The 23,959-nt window shown below is 44.8% G+C and overlaps 1 protein-coding gene across 3 annotated transcripts in view; it reads right to left on the bottom strand.

Annotated features, from left to right (window-relative positions):
- Window positions 1–23,598, bottom strand: part of FGF1 (fibroblast growth factor 1) — a 59,984-nt gene extending 36,386 nt beyond the window's left edge. For 2 of the 3 annotated variants that reach the window (XR_012656340.1, XM_075068294.1), the window contains exon 1: window positions 13,957–14,045. The gene's annotated coding sequence lies outside the window, so the exon portion shown is untranslated. Of the gene's footprint in view, window positions 1–13,956; window positions 14,046–23,579 lie in introns of those variants that run through there. The other variant, XM_032769169.2, reaches the window with a different exon arrangement.
- Between the last annotated feature and the right edge of the window lie 361 nt (window positions 23,599–23,959).

Here is a 23,959-nt window from a genome sequence, read left to right as displayed (position 1 = left end):
TTTCCACTACCTGCGTCTGACGAAGTGGGTATTCACCCACGAAAGCTCACGCTCCAAAACCTCTGTTAGTCTATAAGGTGCCACAGGATTCTCTGCTGCTTTCACAGATCCAGACTAACACGGCTACCCCTCTGATACTTCATAAACTGAACACCGGATTGGGGCCCATCAAACCTTGGTGAAAGTTTTGGATCTGACTCTGTTCCTTCTCCGCTCCAGACATAAATGCGCGAAGGGGATCTGCAGCTCTAAAGAGGTACATGCTGTGTCTAGCCTTCATGTGACAGCATTAGCGAAAAAGATCATATAAACCACAGGCTGCACGCAAACAGATAGAATCATGCAGCTGTTCTTGCACTGACTCCAAGCAAAACAGTGCCCCATTTGAAACACTGGTGCTATTTTCATTTGTGTAGTCTCAATTTTCATACCAAAGCAGAAGAGGATGATATTTTTCAAAAGGCTGAATGACCTTTTCTCAACCCTCTAACCAAAATAAAACAAAGCCCCACAAACAGCAAGTAGCAAATGAGCAGTATCCAGTTTTAAACACTTGATGAATTACAGTCCTAATACTCAAATATTTTTATACAGAGCCCTACCCCAAAAATGCTTGGGTGCTTTATATTTCAGACCCACCTCTTCAATCCTGATTTAAAGACAGAGAAAGATTCAGCTTTCTTAATGTAAATGGAAAGCTGATTCCATAACTATAAACACATAAAGCTCCAAGTTATATTAAAGAGAAACCAGTACATACGCCCTGGACAATGAGTGAGATCGGAAGAGACAGAGCAAGTGAGAAAGGTGCTCTAGTTAGTGCTGTTGCTTATAACCTTGTAGGTGAGAAAAAGCCCTGGGAGGCAATGGGGCCTAGTGACCACAGCAAAGAACTGGATGTCACAATTGTAGCCTTTGCTGTGTGACCTTAGGTATGTGATGCGAATTAACAACGTTGTGCCTTAGAATATGTTATAGAAAGGGGTATAAGAATGCCTGGCTTGACAGGGTTTTGAGAGACTTAGTTAAATCTTTATAAGATAGGTTGTGTTCTTTAGGTAATGCACTTATATTTATTTCAATTGATTTTCCATTTAAAATACATTTCTCATAGGCTCTCATTTATCTAGGCATAATATTAGAACCACACATTCATACAGAAATACAAATGTCAAGCCACGTTATTAAACTTGGGGCTTGGCTACACTGGAGAGTTGCAGCGCTGGTGAAGGGGTTACAGTGCTGCAACTCACTCTGTGTACACACTTACAAAGCCCAACCAGCGCTGCAACTCCCTGGCTGCAGTGCTGGCTGTACACCTGGTCTGATTGGGGTGTAGCGATTCCAGCGCTGGTGATGCAGCGCTGCTCATCAGGTGTGGACACCAACAGCGCTGTTATTGGCCTCCAGGATATTAAGAGGTATCCCAGAATTCCTGTCCACAACAAACCGGAAGAATGGCTGAACACAGCTCTAAAAACAAACACAGCTGCGCTTATTGCTCACGAGGTAGCGATGCCAGAAGGGGAAATTGCGTGGAATTTTCACACTGTTGTTGAGGGGAGGGAGTCGTGTGAGCAGGCTGCTACGTGTCGAAGCTATTAGGAGTCATATTTGCATTATGAATAAGAAGGTGGGGGGATAAAAGGGGTTCCTAACTTTAAAATGATTGAAGGATTGCCTGTTGTGACTCTGTCCTTAGAACTTGCAAGGCAGTGAGACGAGAAAGGCTAGTGTTGCTTGAGGAAGAGAAACAGCACGGCTGGGAGTAGGAGTCCCTCGAGAAACTGCTATCTGTCGAAGCCTTGCAATTTAAGGGGATTGAGAGAGGGTGGGGAAAATGGCCAGAATTGCAAGGCAGGACTGTCACAGTGTCTCTCCCAAAAATCCACTCGCTCTTCCCCCCACGCTCCTGTCACACTCAACCTATCACCACCCACCTCTTTTGAAAAGCACATTGCACCACTGAATGCTGATATCTCCCCATTAATGCACCACTCCCAACAGCGCTGCAAATGCTGCAAATGTGGCCACACTGCAGCGCTGGTAGCTGTCAGTGTGGCCACACTGCAGCGCTGTTCCTACACAGCTGTACGACCACAGCTGTAACTCCCAGCGCTGCACATTTCCAAGTGTAGCCAAGCCCTAAATCCAGTGGCTTCACCTCACAATACAGTCACGATGAAAATAACTACAACAGTGGAAGATCAGTCCCTAATCCCCACCCCACTTCCCAAGAGCAGGACAAAAGAGAGAAGTTTTGCATCATGGTCTGGAGGTCAGCCAATTCAGGCCATTCATGTCCAACTCACACGGGGCAAGTTCTAAATTCAAGGCCACTCATGGAGGATGCCCTGCCAGTCTCCTCCCATTAAAGGCAGAGTACTCCGGCACCTCCACCAATCTCACCTGTGGCAGTATAGCAGAGGTAGGGGAGGGTGGTTCTCTTAAACAGGCAGCTCACAAGCCATTTAGGTCTTCATGTAAATGCAAAGTGTTTCTATTACCTACTGTTCTATTGGGAAACTAAACTGTTTGTTAGGAGACGTGCTCTTTCTCCGTGGAGCTCTAAGCAGTATTTATTTATTGTTATGAGCTTTCACTGGCAATCAAGTGAGAGATTTCAAAATGGCATTTGGCAACAGCCTTCACATCCTGGTAAATATAGCTTTTACCTTTAAAATGGTGGCAGTTTTTAGGGCATGAACATCATCTATTCACAGAGCCATGTAGGAAGGGAAGAGCTTGATCCAAACCGCATACTGGCACCCCTAGTATTTCTAGCACTTCTGCTCAAGCTGACAGTTTACGGTTGCTTCTGAGAGTCAGCAGTAAAGGGGGGAGCCGAAAGGGATAAACAGAAGTGAAAAAGAAATCTCCAGTGTTTTGAAAATCAGGATTTATCTCCCTCCCTCCCCAATTAGTTTTGGACATTAAACACTCCAAACTAAAAACCTAGACAAATATAACAGTACCTATCACTGGGGAAAGATCTGTAAATACGCAATCCCACCAGACAGCTTGAAAGTGTAATACAAAATTTAAAAATAACCTAGAAGGAGAGAGGGTTGGCTGATAGAATAAAGTGTGTTTGAAGTAAGAAAAATGTAAGTTAGAATAGGAGAGAACTCCTGATGATATTCAGCGATTTTATTGGTGTGGCAATGGTTGCAATTGAATAAATCCCCAGAAGAGGGCGCTCCTAGCTAAATTTGCAGGCACTGCAGGATAACCGTATCTGAGAAATAAGGCATTAATGGTATAACAATGCTAGTACATAGCTAACTTTTGATAAGGCTCCACCCAGCCCTCCATCCTGTAACAATGTTTAAGGTCCATGTGAAAGCAGGGAGGAAAAGCCACTTCAGTGCCAGAGAATTTTCTTCTACTACTAAGATACAGTAGATGTGCTATCAAAAGTGAATATATATTGGTGTGAGCTTTGCTTGTAAAAAGTGCAAATGAGAATGATACCCACGCTCCATCACCAGGGTTCACAAAGCTCATTGCAAATTGCCACTGAATTAATCATTAGCTACTAAATTCATATTTCTCGAATATCTGCATCCTTTCTATTGCTTAAGAGTGTTTTGTGGATGTCTAGCTCGATGCAAACACTTGTGCGCATGCACACTCACTATTCTAGCTACCTATTAAAGAGTGTGTTCCAGGAAAATGTTTCCATTTTAGAACTGAATGAGTGCCACAAATTGTTTGTCTGTGGAAATTCAGAAATTCTCCAAAGTGACACTCATTGGTGTGTGTTAGGGATGGGCACACTGCTTTTGCTTAATGTTGAATTCTCTCCAGTATCGTGATTCTGAAAGCTGACACAAACTCTAACTGTACTGTGAAAAAAGGAGCAGGGAGGGGAAAGAGCCTAATGAAAAATAGTTAAAGTTGTGTATAAATATAAGTGCATTACAGTCATAGGTAGGACAAGTTCTTTGCCCTGATGAGCTTACATCTGTTTGGGAGAGGAGATTGGTGATATGGAGAAGGAGGGATTTTGCTAATTTTTGTTTTTAATGGAATCCTCTTTTAAAAGACAAACATAGGCCAGTTTTGTCTCTAGCCTGTATGGTATGTGACCCATACTGAGATTGTTCATACTTATGACTAGAGTTAGTCTAATAATTCCTTGAGAATAATTACTTTGTGAAAGTTCACATTTGTTTTATTAGTTGTGAATAGTTTTTCCCATTATTCAGCCACTTTTACTAATGAGCCAGTTCAAATCCAAGACCTCCCTGCAAACAAATAAGGTACTTATTCGATCCTGTTCTTGGTTTTTCCTTTGTGGGCCTTGAGCAAGTCACTTAATCTGTCTGTGCCTCAGTTTCTCCATCTGTATAATGGGGACAGTGATGCTTAATTCTCTTTAGTAAAGCTTATTGAGTTCTCTAGACGAAATGTGCCAGACAAGTGGTAAATCTTGGAGAAATTACCTTTTGACTGCCAAATGACAGTCTGCAGTTCTTAATATGCTAGTTCATAGAATCATAGAAGATTAGGATTGGAAGAGACCTCAGGAGGTCATCTAATCCAACCCCTTACTCAAAGCTAAATCATCCCAGCCATGGCTTTGTCAAGCCAGACCTTAAAAACCTCTAAGGATGGAGATTCCACCACCTCCCTAGGTAACCCATTCCAGTGCTTTACCATCCTCCTTGTGAAATAGTTTTTCCTAATATCCAACCTAGACCTCCCCCACTGCAACTTGAAACCATTGCTACTTGTTCTGTCATCTGCCACCATGGAGAACAGCCAAGCTCCATCCTCTTTGGAATCCCCCATCAGGTAGTTGAAGGCTGCTATCAAATCCCCCCTTAGTCTTCTCTTCTGCAGACTAAATAAGCCTAGTTCCCTCAGCCTCTCCTCATAAGTCATGTGCCCCAACCCCCTAATAATTTTCGTTGCCCTCCACTGGACTCTCTCCAATTTGTCCACATCCTTTCTGTAGTGGGGGCCCCAAAACTGGATGCAATAATGGCCTCACCAGTGCCAAACAGAGGGGAATGATCACATCTCTCGATCTACTGGCAATGCTCCCACTAATGCAGCCTAATATGCCATTAGCCTTCTTGGCAACAACGGCACACTGTTGACTATAATCCAGCTTCTTGTCCACTGTCATCCACTGTTCATTTATGACAGTTCATTCAGAATGCCCAGTTTTATATATGGATGAAATTCTCCCCTGTGCAGAGGGCCCACAAAAGGCCAATACACCATTTAAGTTCTAAGTAAATCCTCAAAAACAAGGTTTAAGTGAGACTGAAGTGTTGCATAGACTTATGCTGTACATAGGGCTGAATTTCACCAATGTATGAATAATGTAAAGTTCTTGCTTAAGACAGGGGTGATTATTTATGCCGATATATTGGGATGAGGGATAGGCTGGAGTGGAAGGACTCCTATAAAAGGCATGCGTCAGGCTGCTAAACACAACCACAAATGACATTAAGTTACTCAGTTACGCATTTTTACCAAAAGCCCTGATATTTATCAGCAAAACGTCTACCCCAAGCTGTTTCAGGTAGTGGAGTATTTGCAATAAGAGGTGGCTTTCCCAGCCAGTGTTTGAGGGGCCAGATGTGCAAAATGCTAAACAAACCAGTTTGCATTGATCTCCAGAAATGGGCATCACCTTCAGGAGGCTTTCTGGATTGTAAATTGTATCCGATGTAAGCAGTAGGCAGAAAGCTGGATTCGATCTTTCCTTGAGATACAGACTGGTCTGTTTGGAATGATGTATTAGTTACATGTATGTTGGAATGAAGATCTTCCCTTTCAAGTGTGGGCTATGAACCTATGGGTGAAGAGAATGGACTAATAAGTCAATACTCTCGCTTTCATTTTTCGAGCCAAGAAAACAAATGGCAGAATGGGGCCAGCATATCATTCAAGGGCTGATTATAAGCAAGTGACAGTGAGTTTAGTTGGAAGCCTGCCTTACAAACTCCTGCTTGTCAGGCTCCTGTTCTTTGTCTACCTACCTAATGGCTGGGGCCTCAACAGCTCTGCATGGGACATATGAGAAACTTAGCTGGTCTCAGCTTAACATTGTGAATCAGCTGGTATATAATATCTTCTAGCTACTAAATTCTAGAATCTGATAACACAGCAACTCAGACCGCTTCCTACTCAGGCATGCATAGGGGTTGCTCAAATGTCTGGTAAACGTACAAGGAAATCCTTCTCAGAGCATGCTGGGGATCTGTGGGGCACACTACCATTGAGCAGAGCAGAGGGTGTAAATGAGTTGAATGCTGTAGCTGTGCTTAAAAGGAGTGGATAGCTTCCTGACCTCTAGGAATTGCAGTTATACTCACTCCTTGCCCTGGTGTGGGGGGTTAACCTTCCTCTGAAGCAGCAGGGAACAAAAACTCTTGAAGGAACAGTCTGTGGTTTGGCTCTTAAGATTTTGAGTCTGTCTTGTCAAGATTAAGGGCTAGGTGGTGCTGATGCACCCTTTAAGTGAGGATGTGTAGCAGTGCCACCCATCATCAGTGTAGAGAAGGAAATGTGCTTCAGACAAGCCCCACTTATATATACCGCTCCCGCCCTGCTCCCTGGTGTAGGAGCCTGCTGGTGGCCTTTGCCAACAGCGAGTTACTAGCCCTCTTCCCACCCCATTCAGTTTAGATGGATAGCCAGCTGTGATGATTCAGCAGCAATGGCCCATGCATGGGGGTCAGAGCCAAGCCCACCTGCTCAGGGAATAGTGGCTTCACAACGCCTGCTTGCCCCTACTCGCCTGGCCCCCAGGTCTAAGGCATGCATGCAGGGAAGTAAGGGGGAATCAGACCTCCCCCTGCTTATAGGCTTGTGAGGCTGAGTTGGGCAAGCCCAAGTCTGGTGGAAATGCTAACCAGTGGAGTGTGAATACTGCCAAGTCATGTAGTACAGCTGGCCAGATGTAAGTTTGGTCCAAAAACCTTGAAATTTTGTATAGCATCCTTAATACACAACAAACTTGAGAGAAAGAGAGAGCACGTCAATTCTGTGCTAAAGAGAAAGGGAAGGATTTATGGTAAAATTTTAAGAGATGAAATGAGTCAGCACTTGGTTGGAGGGAGACATTTCCAGATAGATGGATCAGCACAGGCGGATGAGTGACTCCCACACTCACCAAGTCAAAGGGAGGGCAGAGAAGACAAAGTGAGGAATAAGTGCATGGAGGAGTAGGTGGATGTATGAGGTCAGACAGGAAGGATGTGGAGAGGTCTTGGATGGTTTTGTAAACCATGAGGTAAGTTTTGAGATGGCTCAGAGATATCTAGAAAGGCAGCAATGGTTTCTAGCAGAGAGGGGTATGATAGTTTCACTTCTGTGGCAAGGAAGCAGTTTGGCCACAACATCCTGGTGCACCTGCAGTTCAGAGAGTAGTGACTTAGAAAAGGGAGTTGTAATAGTCAAGCCAGGAAGCATTGAAGGCTGAATAAGGTTTTCAGTAAAAGCAAGATCAGTATGAGGGTGGATTCTGGCAATGTTAATCTGGAGGTGGGAGAGTCAGATTTACTGACCAAGGACATGTGGGAAGAAAAGAGTTCAAGGTCAAGGATGACTCCCAAATTTCTAGCCTCAGAAGGAAAGTATAAGTCTGCATTAAGGAAAGGCAGGGCACAAACTAGACTTTTTATTTTTAAGCAAGAGAACTTCCAAAGTCATTCATGCTCCAGGTCACTAGGCTGTTGCAGACAAATTGCAAATCTTTGGATGGAAGGTTGAGGAGGGGAACCAAGTTTAGGAAGATAGTCCAACAGGGCCAAATTCACCTCCAGTGTCACTCCGCTGCCCTCAAAGAAGTGGTGCCAATGCCGAGACCAAGGCTTGCTCATGGTTCTGACAAGACTGTGTTCAGCTAGTACTGTACCACGTACCAGTCGTATTAGATTTTCAGCCAGTGCCAATTACCTTTGTTATTTCTTTTCTAATCTTTGTCATGAGGATTAGCCATTAGACTCCAATTACTCATGTTTAGAATAAGAGTTTGTGGCATGTCTGCTGACTGTACTGGCCAGCCATCTCATCACAAGCTTCCTTATTCTAAGAGGGTGGAAATGGCAAGTTAAATAAAACACCCACCTAACCGGCTCAGTGGCAAACAGGCAGGGCAGAGCTATAAACTGCCAATAAAAAAACCCAGCCTCCTCTTGCTCACTACCCTACACAGCCGAGATAAACAGCTGAACCCAAGCTCTAAGATCTACTAGGTGTTTGTTCGACTGCCTGCCTCTCTTGACTTGGATGCTTGCTGGATCAGGTCACACAGCAGCATATACCTGAAGCTACAAACTAAAGGTGGTCCTAAATGAAATCTCAGGATCCAAATACTCTCAGTCCTTGGAGAAGGTCAGATCCAAATTTCTGCAGACCAGATCTCTCTCTATTGCAGACTCCACTTCCTCCTTTTTTAGAGTTGATCATTTCTTTCCTTTATTTTGGCTATTCTTGTGTTAATTTCCTCAGCAATATTTTTTTAAGGTTTATGTCTCTTAAAGGGAGTTGTCTGTTTTTCTGATGAGACTAATAGCACCCACCTTTATAACTCACTGCTCAAGGGCATGTTATATGTTCTCTTCTATACCTGATCCATAGAGGACATGAGTCTAATACAGTCTCCAGCTACAGAGCCTGACTCTAACTCTGTAAGCCTGACTCTACTGTTTAGCCTGTAGGTCCCTGATTCCCAAGGTGATAGCTGTCAGACTTTCACCAGTTTCTCCCTCTCTCCGCCTCCACAATGTGCCTGACCAATTGTGCCAATCCCTCCTGACCCTTGTGACAATCATCTTATGCACTGAAGCATGAGATTTCATTACCATAAGCTTAGCCTGGAAAACTCAACATGGTAATTCCCTTGTTTCTTGCTGACTAGCTCTTTTATGTTGTGATGGAGGAGAGAAAACTTGCTGCCGATATTCCGCTTTTAGCGCTCTAAATTGTAGTTATAATGGAGGTCAAGAAGCACAGAGATTGGGATAAGCGTCTTGTATGATGTTTAAATTGAAAGGAAGCAATAATGACAATTGCTAGGGTGAATAACTTCAGGTCACTATCTTAAACCCATCCACAGTATCTGGCTAAGTTACTCTCAGCAGACACCTAGTTCCACAGATTTGCTGCATGAAGAAGGCTTTTCTTTTACTTCTTCTGCAGTTACCAACCACTAATTTCTTTGAGTGGATGCCTCGTTCACACATACAATGAGCAGCCTAGACTGTTGTGTTGGTTTTCCATGCAGTGACCCCAGTCACAATTTCTGTTCTCCAGCCTTCATGCTATTCTCCGGTCTGCCTGCTCTTCTTCCCAGCTCTGTCCTGTTTCTGCTGAAGGCTTTTCAGGAGGCCTGGAGCAGACTTGGAATCATCTCACTCTTTACAAAAACGGTCGTGTCTGGAGCCAAGAAAGGCAGGGCACAAATTGAGGGGGAGCTTGGATAACACCACTATACTCAGAGAAGCATCAAGTTTTGTTAAATCTAAATGGAGAAAGCAAACAGGAGGGCAAGGGGGTTTCAAATATTACTTTTTTTTTTAACTAGATAAGACTTAGAAAAGTGTGTTTTGCCACCTTGTTAAACCAAAAGGACACAGGCCAGACTCTCAGACTGGACTGCAAGCTTCTGTTAAGCTGGTACATGGTGATAAAATAATAATACTTAACACTGACTGTGTATAGCTATTTGCATCTTCAAAGGGCTTTATAAATATTAACTAACTATGCCGCACAACACTACTATGAGGTACTGTACCTAATAGTTATCTACCTTGTTTAATAGATGGAGAAACTGAGGCATCACCAGATGATGCTGTTACAGTTTCACCAGTTGTTTGTCTTAGCATGTGAGCAAGTTTTTTGTCTTGGAAGAAATACTGGTTGTGGTGGTCGTTTCTTGATTATACAAGGTTCTGGGTATAGATTGCTGTGTGCATTGCAGGAGAATTTTCTCTCTGCCATGGTTTCTGATTAGTCAGTTTTTGAGGCAGAGTTATTCCCTGGGAACTAGGCATTGCTGCTGGGCTGAGATTCCTGAAATAAGGGATTGCCTGCATGCTGTTTGACCATCTCATTTCAGGACTGGTGTATATATGTAAATAAAGCAAATTACACTTAGAATATTCCCCAATTCTCTTCCACTGGGAAGCTGACCTGCACAGCCCTGGCATCTGGCTACCATTGAAAGATGTGACACCTGCATTAGAACAGACATACTGGTGTTGGAACTAGGGTCAACAATCTTAACTAACACTATTGTGAAGTACTCTAACAGGTATCTTCCCCATTTAACAGATGGAGACACTGAGGCAAGGTTAGCGATCTTGCCCAATGCCGCACAGAAAGTCAGTGGCAAAGCTGTGATTGCAGAGGTGTGATTACAGTGCAGAGATTCCTGTCTCCTAGTTCTGTGCTGTTTTAAAAAAAAACACACACACATGCACCTCTATGCAGACAGATGTCTACCATGGGTGGATATTCAAGTTTGTATAAAATAAAAATAGCCACAGACTTTCAGCCCAAATTCTAATCTTTACTTAGATGCACTTTCAAAAATTTACTCTTACAAAAATGTCCCCATTAATTAATCACTGGACCCTGGTGCAATATACAGTATGGCTTATAGATCCATTGACTCCAGAGTCATCCCACACTTTGCAGCAATGTGCAAGGTCCACAGAAGTGGACTTCTCTGTCCGTTCTTTGGAAAATATATTCTCAGTTAGGGAAAGGCTAATATGAGTGTTTTTGGGAGCTGAGCTGAGGTGAAAGTCACAGCTAATAAGTAGTTTCCCTGGACTGGGGGTGAGAGTGGGGAGGTGGTTGTTTTTTGCCTTGTGACATGATTGGATAATACCAAGTGTCTCTAGACATCCCTTCTCTAGACAACCAGCCAGCCAAAGGCCCCACCTCATTCTGATAGGTGGATGGCAATGTGGCAGAGCTTACAGACAGACTGTTTTAGTCTGAGGAATGTTCTTCATCCTGTGGGGAAAGGAAAACCTTCTGTGTTCCCAGTTTAATTTGCTTGTGCTTCCTTAACAAACTTCTTGTTTGAAACCTTCAAATAAATTTACAGCTACTTAGGGTTACTGCGAGGTTTGTACAGCTCTCAGATGACGTAAAGTATAATATAAATGTTACATGTTAATAGTGGTCTCTCAGGACTCTGAATTTCTCTCTGTCTCTCAAACTTAAACACACACAGACCCCATCAGACATCTGTTCTGAGGCTTATCTCTGGTGACGGTGTGTCCTGAGCGACAAAGTTCTGATCCAGAGATGAACGTGGAAGGATAATCTTGCATCTGAGGCTTTGGCCTGGAGCCAGGAGACTGGGGCTCTGTTTCTGGCTTTGCCAGACTTCTTACGTGACCTTGGACTAGTTATTTAAACTCTCTCTGCCTTTAGTTCCCCATTTCACCAATGGGGATAAGAACACTTCCTTCTCAGCTCTACGGGAGGGGGCGGTCAGGGCTGTGTCATGTCCATGGGGCAATGTTTGGAATGTCACTTCCTGTGTGAAGACTTCAGATTCCAGGGCTGGCCAGTCACAGACACTCATTTCACACCATGTTTGCGTTACTAATATTTTCATTTCTGCTAACATCTGTGAATGAGTTCTAATGCTCATGAAAAAGGAGGATGGAAAGCAATGGCTGGTAGCCAGACTCAGTGCTGACAGGTGCTGTGTAAACTCATGCAGAGCTCTGCCAATACACCTAAGTTCTGGCCTACAGCACTTTGTTCTAGTACAGTCTTGAACTGCTCCGGTAAAAGGCTGTTTTCTCTTCCCACCCGTCTTGGAGGTTTAAAACCTGCTGCAAATGTAACTTTTCAAACTTGACACCCCAATGCAGTTTAGGTAGCAATGAGCACTCTAAATAGGACAGTAATCAGGAGAACGTGTTTGACTAAGGTAAGATCACAAAATATAGTGATTATAGTCATGAAGGATTTGCTTGTATTTCACTTAGAATACTTGATATAGGCTAAAAGCAGATTACAAACACTCATTCAGAAAGGTTTGGTTACTCTTTGGCACCCAAGTCAATGAATAAAAATATATAATCAAATATAACACTTTATACTCCCACAATCGTAAATGTGGACAGGGCCGGCTCCAGGCACCAGCTCAGCAGACAGGTGCTTGGGGCGGCCATGGGGAAGAGCTGGCACGTCCGGCTTTTCAGCAGCAATTTGGTGGCAAGTCCTTCGGTCCCTCTCAGAGGAAAGGACCTGCTGCCGAAGAATGAAGCGACGGTAGAGCTGAAGTGCTGCTGATGGCAATCACGTTTGTTTTTTTTTCCTATCGCTTGAGGCGGCAAAAACCCTGGAGCTGGCCCTGAACGTGCAGATTATCTTTGTTTTATGGATGGGAAAACTGAGACACCAAAAGGTTACATGATGTGTCCAGTGTCACACAGTGAGGCAGTGGCAGACCTGGGAACACAACTATGCTCTCTTCACTCCCAGCCTCCTGTTCTAATGACTAGATTATGATGCCGCAAGCTGATGAATGTTCTTTCCCCAAAATGAGAGTGTGGGCAATGTGTTTACTGTGGTATACAAGACCCCTGTTCTGCTGGTGATCTGTGGTAGGAGAAATCATCAGAACTGGTGGTTAAATATTGCCTGTGCTAAAGCATGGAATATATTTGTATTTAAATTAATGCACTATGCTGAGTGGGAAATGAAGACTTGGGGAATTCCGTTCCTCTGCCCTAAGAGCGGGCTCATTATAAGAGGGAAATACAGTCCTTTCTAAAGAAATTCTTGGAGTCATTTTAGAAGACGTCACTTTGCCTATCTCATGTAGGGATTGACACACTTTTGGCTGAATCCAGGTCTAACTGAACTCAGTGGGAGTTGGATTGGATTCTTCTTACATGCAGAGTGTGAAGTTACACCCCCTATTTGTTATGGAAATATGCTTTTGATATGGAGATGGCATAACAGGTATGCTTTATGCAAGATGGGTCTTGTAGGGTCTGATTGGAAAAGTTATAATTTATTAAATGTGATTATCCCATTTTTATGAATGTATTAGTTCTGTATCTACAGTTAGGAATATTGACTATGTAACAAAAACAACTAGGTGTGTACTTGGGAAACACCCCCCGAGACAGCAGGCCAGCAGCCTTGATGGACCATTAGGAAGAAACAATCAGACTTTGAAGATACTAATCTCTCTTCTTCCTGAGAGACATCCTGCAATGTAGCTGTGACAGTACTAGGTCAGGTGGTCCTGTCACCTGGTACTAAACACCATCTAAGATGAAGGTCAAGACTGGGAAACAAGATTCCCGCCTTATGTAAATCTTATTTAAGGCTGGGGAGTAAGGCAAACAGGACTCTTCTCCATTGCCTTCCTGTCCAAGAAGAAAGACTGATGAAAGTACCTGAAAAGACAAAGGAACTGAGTGGTGGGAAAAGCAAGGGCTGAGTCCAGACTAAGACAGGAGTCTAGTCTGTAAAGAGAAATAACTGGAACTCTAAGCTACAGAAACTCTGCAACTTGCCTAAAACAACATTTAGGGTGAGAAATTACTTCTTGAAACCAGTATCGTTAAGATCTTAACTGTAGTATGCATGTTTTGTTTTATTTGCTTGGTAATCTGCTTTGTTCTGTTTGCTATTCCTTATAATCACTTAAAATCTGCCTTTTATAGTTAATAAACTTGTTTTTATTATTATTATTATTATTAAACCCAGTTTGTGCAATTTCTAACTGGGGGGGCAAGAAGTTGTGCATATCTTCCTCCACATTGAGGGAGGGGCAAATTTATGAGCTTAGGTTGTATAGATTTCTCTACAGCGCAAGACAATACTATTTTGGGTGCACTTTCCAGAGGAGAATTGCATTTGAGTGCTGGGCAATTTCCTGGCTGAGTCTTCTCATACAGAGCTGTTTGCAGACTCTGTGTAATTCTACAGCTGGTGCTTCCCTACCTGTGTGTGTGCTGCCGGAGGCCAGAGAGCCTAATACAGCAAAACAGGGAGAGGGAGCCCAGACTAGTGGAGCAGGCAGGCTCAGTGAAATCCCAGTACATCAGGTGGCATCCCAGAAGGGGGGGTCCAACCTGTCACACAGAGATCCAACCAAACTACTTTTATCCCTTTCTCAAGAAGCCTGTATTATTTGCACAAGGAAAAATAGGCAGGAAGAGGCATGAAAAAGCATTTTTAAAGAGACATCATAATCTTAACTGCAAAAACAAATGTACGTAATAAATAAGCCTGTCTTTAGAGGAATAATTAAAAAACTCAAAAGTCAACTTTTTAGCTAGGAAGCAATAACTGATCTTTAGTTTAATATCTTAATAACTATAAGCTGTATGTTGGTCCGGTTTCCAGTCTCTTTCCCCTGCTGGCTGGGCATTCTATGCTTGCAGACTGACAGAGGGGTTTCACTGTGTGCCCTTTACATCTGTATAGAATCGGATTGAAACAAACTATTCACACCTCTGCCTTTCCGTGATATTTTTAACTTGCATAGTAAAACTCATTGTAGGGCTGAACCCATCCTCCCCTTTGAGCTTTCTGTCCAGACTGGAAGGCATAGTATTACTCACTTTTGTCTGCCTTGTGAGTTCTCGATGCTCCCCCTGATTAATTTTTATTCTTCAGCATGTATATGCCTGCATTTGGCCAAACATGCTAGGATTCCCCAGCCCAACATACTTGAAGATGCTTAATACTTAATAATAATAGTAATATTATACATGAATTGACTGGTTCAGATAAAATAAGACTCATTGAACCAAAGGGAAACCAGCACCCAGCCCTCAAAATGCAAAGCGGTTGGGTTTTTTTGTTTTTTGGGGTTTTTTTAGGAGGTTTGAAACATTTCCAGTAAAATTTAGTAAAGACTATTTTTCTTTTTCTTGAGGCTTCTGTGCTTGTGGGTTTCATACACAATGGAATAAAGAGTCCAAGTGAGGCTCTTCTTGTTTGTGCTACTTCCAGCCTGACTGCAAGCAGTGGAAATCTTGTCACAAAGCCTATTCTATTGTCTTCTCAGAGATTAAATGGAGCTTTACCTACTGACACCTTGGTAGGATCTGACCCTCCAGCCATTTGGACGATTGGGCTGCACAATCAGGTGCTTACTTACCCCACACCAAACTATAGGAGTTCTGCCCCTCCCTGGTTTAGATTCATACATAGCTTATGTTGGGAAATTTTACTATCTGCAGTGGGTGTAATTTTATGATGCTTGCTTTCCCATGGGATAACATATATGTGCAAATGAGATTGTAAGCCCTTTGAGAGGACCACTGCTGCAAGAAAAATAAGTTGTTTAGTAGAGGTGAGCGGCTAATCAAGGTAGAGCAGAGTTGTACTCAGTCCATTGGGGGGTGCCGTGGGGCAGTCTCTGAAGACAGAAGATTGCCTTATCAGGGTGGGTGACCTCTTGTACAGGTTCCACTGTACCCCATTACTCTATCTGTACATGCCACATCCAGTGAAACATTTAAAATACACAAGGAAAGCCAGCTTCTAAAGTTATATTTCTAGTGCTCTGCATAATCCCTCCGAGACTGTAAACCAGGCTCTAGTTGAAAATTGGCAGTGTGAAATTATTTATTAGGAGTCCATTTTGGGGTAAAATGAATCACCCCAGATACATTCAAAATGCAGGCTCCCAGAGGAAGTCATGCTATCCCTGTGTCCTTGAAACACAGGCCTCCTAAACAAACCCAGGGTGTTGATCCGATTGCAATAGGGGGGTGAAAGGGCATCTTTCACAACACTCGAACCATTACACCAGAGCTTAAAGATGAACTGAAAACTTCTCTTTAAAAAAGTGAATTAAGTTCCTTTTTCATTAACAGAATAGATGAGTGGGGTATAACTTGTATGCACAGTCCCTTTTAAAACCTAAACTCTTGAGACTCAGATCCTCCCATATCCATCGGACCGGCCAAATCACAACTTCATGGTGTCATGTTTGCCAATAATAGGAGTTGCCGTCACTAACACCTTGTCACCTTGTCACCAACTCCTCCCTCAGTTTTAGGTGTCAGTGATGACATCAACTGTTGCAGAAGAAACCCAGAACTCTGCACTTAGGTCTTTCAGTTTGCCTTAACGAATGGCATGAGCATGGCTCTTCACCTAGTAAAGAGCTACAGGAAAACTTTCAGTGTGAGATGCATTTGCAGTGATATCCCTGAATTTCAATACAGCTGCTGTATGAAGTGTGAATGAATCAAGAGGAGGAAATGGTTTATATAGAACAAATTCATGGGAACATGTGTGTGTTATAGGAATTGATATTATGGTATTATTTCCATTTATCAGGAAACAAGACTATCACAGGAGAGCTGTTTTCTCCTGAGTCTGGCATCACTATAGCATACTATCCCTCTCGAGCATTTGTGGGTGTTGGAAAGAGTTGGAGAAAAGCCTTCATACCAGATGTGCTAACTGCCCAGAGACACTTCTAAATGAGACAAACCTTAGGTCCTGACCACTTGTGGTAATAACAGGTCTTAGAGCACTTTTCATGAGGGTGGGGGTGTTAGGCTCAGTAGTACCTTGATGAAATTCCAAATTTAGGTAATTTGGGTAATTACATACTAACCCCTGAAGATTCAGCTGGCCAAGAATCTCAATTGTTTTTGAACTGCTATATGCTATTCAACCGCTGCATCCTCCCACCACATGGTGACTGCTTTGGGGTCTTTGATGTTATTTTAAGATTTTTCTTCTAATCACCACACACAATTACAGAATTCCACAAGAACTCATACTAAAAAAAAAAAGGAAGACGTGCCTCTTTCTGGAGGGGGTGGGGGTTGCAAAGCAAGCGAGGCTGCGAGGAAGGGTGGAGATTAGAGAGAGGTCTGACCCAAACCAGCCAGTTTGAACACCCACAGACTTTGGGGAAGTAATTATTTGTATTAGGGTGGTACCTAGGGGCCCTATAGTGCTAGGTAGTGAACAAACACATAAGAAGAGAGAGTTCCTGCCACAAAGAGCTGACAATCTTCATTGAGAAGACTGCTAGCTCCTCCCTCCACCCAAAAAAAAAGAAAGATAGTTTCCATTCCAGATCCATTCGGTTGTTGGCCCTTCTACCAAGGGACCAACTGTGGTACAGATGCTTATCCACTATGGACTTGACAGAGTCCACCACGTTTGGTAGATGATGAAAGCAAATAACTGTCAGGGTAACAACTGCCCTGGAACACGTGCTCTAAAGGTGACCAGCTCCATGTCCCAATAGCACTCCCCTGATTTATCCAGCAGCCCCAGTACCACCACGTGTTTCATCTACACCATTAACTCTGCTTAGTTCAGCATCCAGTGTGAGGGAGTCTATTGCAGCACAGCAGAACATGACGCTTTAAAGGTAGCTCACGTAGCACACACTAATAACCCAGAAGCAGTCGGGTGTGGGTGGGAGGAATGCGGGCATCAGCCAGGGTAGCCCAGCTATGTGATTTCAGCACAAAGCTAGACACAGCATTTGGTTTAACAGGAGAACAGCACAGACTGAGCCATGTGCATTACTGGAAAGGCAATTTTACCCCAGGGCATTCAGTGCCAAACTCAAATAAAGCAAAGAGCCTGAGTCTGAATGCTGGAGGTTGCAGTTAAACACACACTGCTTCACACAGACAAGCAGTATTAGTAATGGTTGACCTAATCTTTTTAAAACATTGCATTCAGAGGCAAGTTCTGTTTATCCCTCCCAGCTCTTCTCAGTGGTCCTGTGACTAGTGGCCCAGTGCTGACTGATTTGCTCTCTCATTATTCTGGGGACACCAGCTTCCCATCATGGGAGTGAAATCATAAATACGAAATATCAAAGGGTAACAGTAGGGTAGCAGTGGGTTTGAATCCCTGCAGTACAAGAGGTTCCAATTTCAGGGCCACTCAGATATCAGGGCATGGGCACTGGATAAAGACTTGGATAGACCATTAAAAACACTGTTAATGTTAAAAACACTGATAACATTAATGTAAGGACAGAAAGTGACATATAATGAGGACAGCTGCTCAGGTGGCCCCAGGGACAGCCACACTGGCCACTGCTGGAGCAGCTCTGCAGCTAGCTGCTTGGGTGGCCCTGCAGCCAGCTGCACTGACAGCTGCTGGAGTGGCCCTGGGGCCAGCCAGGCAGCTCGCCCCGGCGACCACCCAAGCAGTGGCCACTCCAGCAGCCCCCAGCAGTTGGTGCAGCTGGCCCCAGCAGTGGCCCCCTGGGGTGCACCCACAGCAGCGGCCACCCCAAGATTTAGTCATAGGTATTTATAGTATAAGTCATGGACAGGTCACAGGCCGTGTGTTCTGTCCATGACTTTTACTTAAAAATATCCATGACTAAGTCGTTGCCATACTGATATGGAATAAAGAAATGGAAGAAGATGGAGCCAGCTGTTTGCTGAACTCTTTCATTTGGGAGGAAGAGCAAGGGCTCAGGAATGGGAGGCAGGCCAGAGTCCATTAACAGAGCATGGGAGGGAGACTCTATTCCATGGGCAGGGGTGAGGCTGGGAAAAGAAATCTGTCCAGGAGACTCCAAAGTTATATGTTTGGCTGAAGAGTTTGGTGGATCCAAAGTCGATTTAGGTTTAGTCCAAGCCACATATTCAGGCTATATTCTGAATGGCTGAATCATATTTATGTGGCTGGAGGAAGAGGAACTAGCCCAGTATTACAGGGAAAACAGTTAAGAATTGTGCTGCCTTATCACCACCAAGGTTAGATCTACACTGCAGGCAGGGTCGACCTAAGATATGCAACTTCAGCTACGTGAATAGCGTAGCTGAAGTCGGCTTATCTTAGGTCGATTTACCTGGCCCCTAAGTAGAGTCTTGTCCTTTGAAACCAATTAAAATTTATACCTTTGTTTGCACAGATATTTCCGTAGATTCTGTGTGCTTCTCATAAGTGACCCTTCCAAGGGTTATTAGGCTTCCAGGCTACCCAGGCTGCTCTGATAAGCACTGATGAAGCACTATTGGCAAAATCATTTTTTTGCTTTGTCTCATTGTGCTGCTGCAGCTTGGTCTGGCCTGACCTTAGGAGTTTGGGAAGGACCAACAAGATCATTTATAGAGGGCCCTGTAGCCCAACTTTAACGGATTTTAGCAACAAAAGAACAGGGGAGGAGGGAATCTTTTCGCCACCATCAGCCCCTTTTTGCTGCAGGAAAAGTAGAGCCCAACTCCTTGGACTGGAGTTCGTGTGGCGTTCCTAACACCGAGGGGAAAAGTGTTTCAAGGAACATTTCTCCAGCAGCCAAGTCCCCACCTGCAGGTGGGCGTAGTGTGATTTCTCGTGAAACTTGTTATTTTCTTTGCCCTTTCCCCTATTTACTTAACTACTGAATCCAGAGCAGCCAGCAGTATTCATCAACAACCTCTGTGTGCCAAATAGCCACCCCATCTGATCACAAAACATGCAGATACAGGGTCTCTGCCAGGGAAGTGCAGAGAGAAACTGTCAAACTCACTCACCATAAAGTAATGTCTCCGTTTTCCTTTCTTCCCCCTGCCAGCTCTGTCACATTCTATCTGTCTCCACTTTATTTTCCTCACTTCACTCCACTATTTTCATTCTCTTGCTTCTCATCTCCCCTTCCCTTGATGAATAGTATCTCCTCCCTGCTCCGCCTGTCTCTGTCCCAGTTCCGCTGTTCTCTTTTGTCCAGCCATGTGATCTCTTCTGTGTTATGTTGTGACTTTGCCCATGTTCTTCTCTTGTTCTCTCTTCACCTCATATTCCATGGCTTTTCTGCTCCCACCCCAGACTCTTACTCACGTCCTCCTGCCTCCCTCCCAGAACTCAGGACCTGAGATTAGAAAATCCTTCTCAGTGTTAATTATTAAATAGTAATTAATTAATGCTATTAATTGTGGCCGGCCCCTGCACAGCTGCACAAGTGACCCTCTCTCAGCCCACACCCACTCTGTAGGAGTTGGCCATAGATTCAGCCCCTGCGCTATCTGGAGTACAGCAGCTGCTGCCTTGTACAATGCCCAAGGGCCCCAGCTGCTCAGAAATGAATGGATGGGGGCAGAGTCCAGGGGTGCCATTTAAGGGAGCTCCTGCCCCCCTGCTAGCCCAAGTTTTGTACCACCTGCTGGGAGCCACTGGCTCCTCTCTCCCTTCCCCTGACTGGCCTATTCTTTGCTCAGCAAACAAGAATGCAGAGGAGTATCTGGCAGAGCCAACAGCAGAGCTGGGAGCCTCTGCAACATTTTTCGTCCTGAAACAAACACACTGAGGGAGTGGTGGCAGGAAGGTCTGAAGATGCTTCCTGCAGATTGCATCATGATCTTCCCCTCACCTTCACAAGCTGACATGTTAAAAAGGGCAGGAGCAACCCCATCACACGGGGCTGCTCAGCCGGGGCTGGGGCGGGGTGGGGGTGAGGCTGCTGCCTCAGGCACAGTCAGGGGATAATTATCCTCACAGCCAGCCCAGCTTTGGAAGTTTCAGGCTGCAAGAGCAGCGCTGCAGAATGGATGACCACCTGTAATCTTTCCCTGCGGTGAAGAAACAAGCATGAACAAGCACCAAAAATATTGTTTAAATTACACTTAAAATGTTCCCAACTTTTTTCCAGCTCTCTAATTTTGTAGTGAATGGCAGTACCCCAGTGTGGCCAGTTATTCTACTATTTAGTCCCACTTGTCTGTGGGAGTCTTTCCTTTGTCTACTGTGGGCTTTGGGTCAGGTTGGGTCCATAGGCTGTGATGCAGAAACATGGATTCCTCTGTGAATGCCTGGATTTCACCAAATCTCCTGAGAGTGGGGTTGCACTTTTCTAGGACCTTTTTCCGAGATTTTTTGAGGAGCTACTGGCCTTGAACTGCTGCTCTGAAGCAGCTGTCTGCTGTATCCCCTTCTCTTCCAGCTGGTAAACATTCTTATCTCCTGTTCTAATCCTTTAACATTTCAGAGGGTGTGACACAGTCTCACAAACCTGAGTGCCATCTGTGAATTTCACTGAGGTGATATTTACTCTCACCAATCCTTACAGTAACACACTAGGAACCTCCTTCCAACGTAATCCTTTGTATTTATCATAACTATTTGTATAAACCTTTCTGTGAACATAAACCCAAGCCAATCTGAACAAATTGTAAGATTTGGCTGCCAACGTTTGTTCATTATAGATCCATACTACTAACATCCATCATTTAATTACACTCTAGATCAGGGATCGGCAACCTTTGGCACACGACTCGCCACGGTAAGCACCCTAGCGGGCTGGGCTGGTTTGTTTACCTGCCGTGTCCGCAGGTTCGGCCGATTGCAGTTCCCACTGGCCACGGTTTGCCCCTCCAGGCCAATGGGGACTGCGAGAAGCAGTGGCTAGCACATCCCTCAGCCCACGCTGCTTCCTGCAGCCCCCATTGGCCTGGAGCGGCGAACCATGGCCAGTGGGAGCTGTGATCGGTTGAATATGTGGATGCGGCAGGTAAACAACCTGGTCTGGCCCGCCAGGGTACCACGTGCCAAAGGTTGCCGATCCCTGTTCTAGACAGTGATTCTTTTTAAAGGTATAGCCTGATATGTTGTTTAAAAAAGAAAAAAACAACAACAACTTTGTTTCAATTAATAGGGCTATTTTTGGGATAGTTATTAAGTGACTTTGAGCTAGTAATGCAGTAGAAATCTGGCAATCATGTAAATGTTCATCTTGATTTTTCCCAGCCTATTCCTACAAATCCTGTAATTCACCACCTCATGATGTTCTTCACTTCAGTGGGAAATGTATTAGCTTGTGGTGCCAGTTTTTGAGTTGAAACAATCCCTCATCTACACACACACGGATAGAAGTTGGAAGAATTCCACTTTTCAGATGTGGTTTTCTATTCTACACTTACAATTAATCCTAAAATATACCTTTAATTGGTGTTTGTGTACATAGTTTTCTTTCTTTATAGAAGAATTAGATACAGTGCTCCTGTCAGCCAATTTCTAAGTTATTATCAGCAAAAAAAAAACTAGAGAAGCCTAAGTAGCCATGGAATCATGGTTAAAGTTGCCTTCCCCGCCCCCCCAAAAATCTGAAATGGTGTCCCTGACAGAGTCATTTATTACACCAGCCACAGGGGAAGCCCATGCTGCCCCTATGTAAAGGGGGTGAAAAGAGCCTGTTCCTTTGTGCCCATGAGAGCTCCAGGAAGCATTGTGCCCAGCTGGGGCAGATGGCTCCAGCCCACTACAGACTCAGCTGTGATTTTCAAAAGTGCTCATGTGAGTAAGAAGCAGAAGTTAGGGAGACCAGATAGCAATTGTGAAAAAACGGGACAGGGCATGGTGGGTAAAAGATGCTTATATAAGAAAAAGTCCCAAAACACGGGACTGTCCCTTTAAAGATGGGACATCTGGTCACCCTAGCACAAGTGCCAGTGATTTTCAAGAGGACTTGTGGTCCTAACTCACATAGACACTTCTGAGAATCCCACTCTGTTGCTTCAGCCTGTTCGTTGTTATCGGAGACGATGACTTCCTGGCATAAGCATCAGTGCTGAAACAGGCTGACTCACAGGAACTACTTGTAGTCCTGATGGGATCAGTTTCCCTCCTCCTGGGCTGGATAAATTGCCTTCTGTGCCATTTACTGCATGTGTGGCATTCAGATGAGATCACGGTCCTGTCTATTCTGTGTGGCCTTTAAAGGTCCCAGGATGTTTGTTGTAAGCACTGGGGCGGTTTACTCGTCTATACTTGGCCAGAATCCCCCCAGCCCCAGTGCTGTACAGTGTGCTGTCTGCTCCCTCCCTCCAGGGGTGGCTACATGCTTCCTGGTTTTGTGAGGGAATGTGCGCTATAAAAATGTGAAGCATGAGGAAGAGTATGCTAGGGGCCACAGTCTCTGCCACAGGGCCGGTGCAAGGATGTTTCGTGCCCTAGGCGAAACTTCCATCTTGCGCCCTCGCACCCCCGCCCTGAGGCGCCTCCCCACGGCAGACCTCCCCCTCCACCCTGAGGTGCCCCGCTTGCGGCATTGCTCCCCAACCCCACCACTGAGGCACCCCCCATCCCAACACCCCAGCTCACCTTCCTGCTCCGCCTCTTCACCCCGACACGCCATTGCCGCTTCACTTCTCCCGCCTCCCAGGCTTGCAGCGCCAATCAGCTTAGGCGCCGCGAGCCTGGAGGCGGATAAGTGAAGCGGCCATGGCGTGCTCGGGGAGGAGGCGGGGCAGGGATGAGCTGGGGTAGGAGTTCCCTTGCGTGCCACTCCCACTGTTACTGCGACAGGCAGCCCTCCCCGTGCTACCTCCCCAGCTTCCTCCGCTAAATGCCAGCGGCAGATCGGGTGGCCGAAATCCGGCCGCCACGGTCACTGCGAAGAAAATCTGCCTCCCAAATCGGTCGCCTAAATGTTGATGGCCCTGCTCTGCCATTGTATAACTTAGCTGTAGCACGGGAGATTTAGGATGTCATTATTCCTGAGAGCCTGCAGGACTTACAAGATCACAGCATCATCTACGCAACCATTCTCTTCATCTCTCCCCTTTTCACCTCACACACATCACTATGCATCCTCAACTGCAGCCTTATCTATGATGTCTCTACATGGGATGGTGGTAGCTTACCTGCACCACAGTGCTCCTGAAGAGGGGTGGCTGGCAGCTCTGGGACTTGTGTTTTGCGTTAGGCAGGAACTGCGCTGCTGTCTCAATGGAAAGAAGGAGTTGTCAGCAATGCTGCAGGTTACCTCCGCTTGATGCCTGTGCAGTTCCACTCTGCTGCTGCTGCTTCTCCCTCTATGCTGAGGATTTCTCCTGTTCCTTTGCTCCTGCAGCTCTGCAAGAGGTGACAAGTCGCAACATCACATCAGGTTGTTTAAATTATTCCAAAGAGAGTACATCAGGGAAGCTAGAAAGCTCTGTATGAATGGAGGCAGCTGGATTATCTAACTCTTCAGCTGCTTTCAGCCTCAGGGCCTTATGTCTGGCTAGGGGACGGACACACA

The sequence above is a fragment of the Chelonoidis abingdonii genome, chromosome 7 (genome assembly GCF_003597395.2).
Source record: "Chelonoidis abingdonii isolate Lonesome George chromosome 7, CheloAbing_2.0, whole genome shotgun sequence".
Lineage (NCBI taxonomy): Eukaryota > Metazoa > Chordata > Testudines > Testudinidae > Chelonoidis > Chelonoidis abingdonii.
Note: the sequence above shows the minus strand (reverse complement) of the source record. Positions and strands in the feature narration are given on the sequence as shown.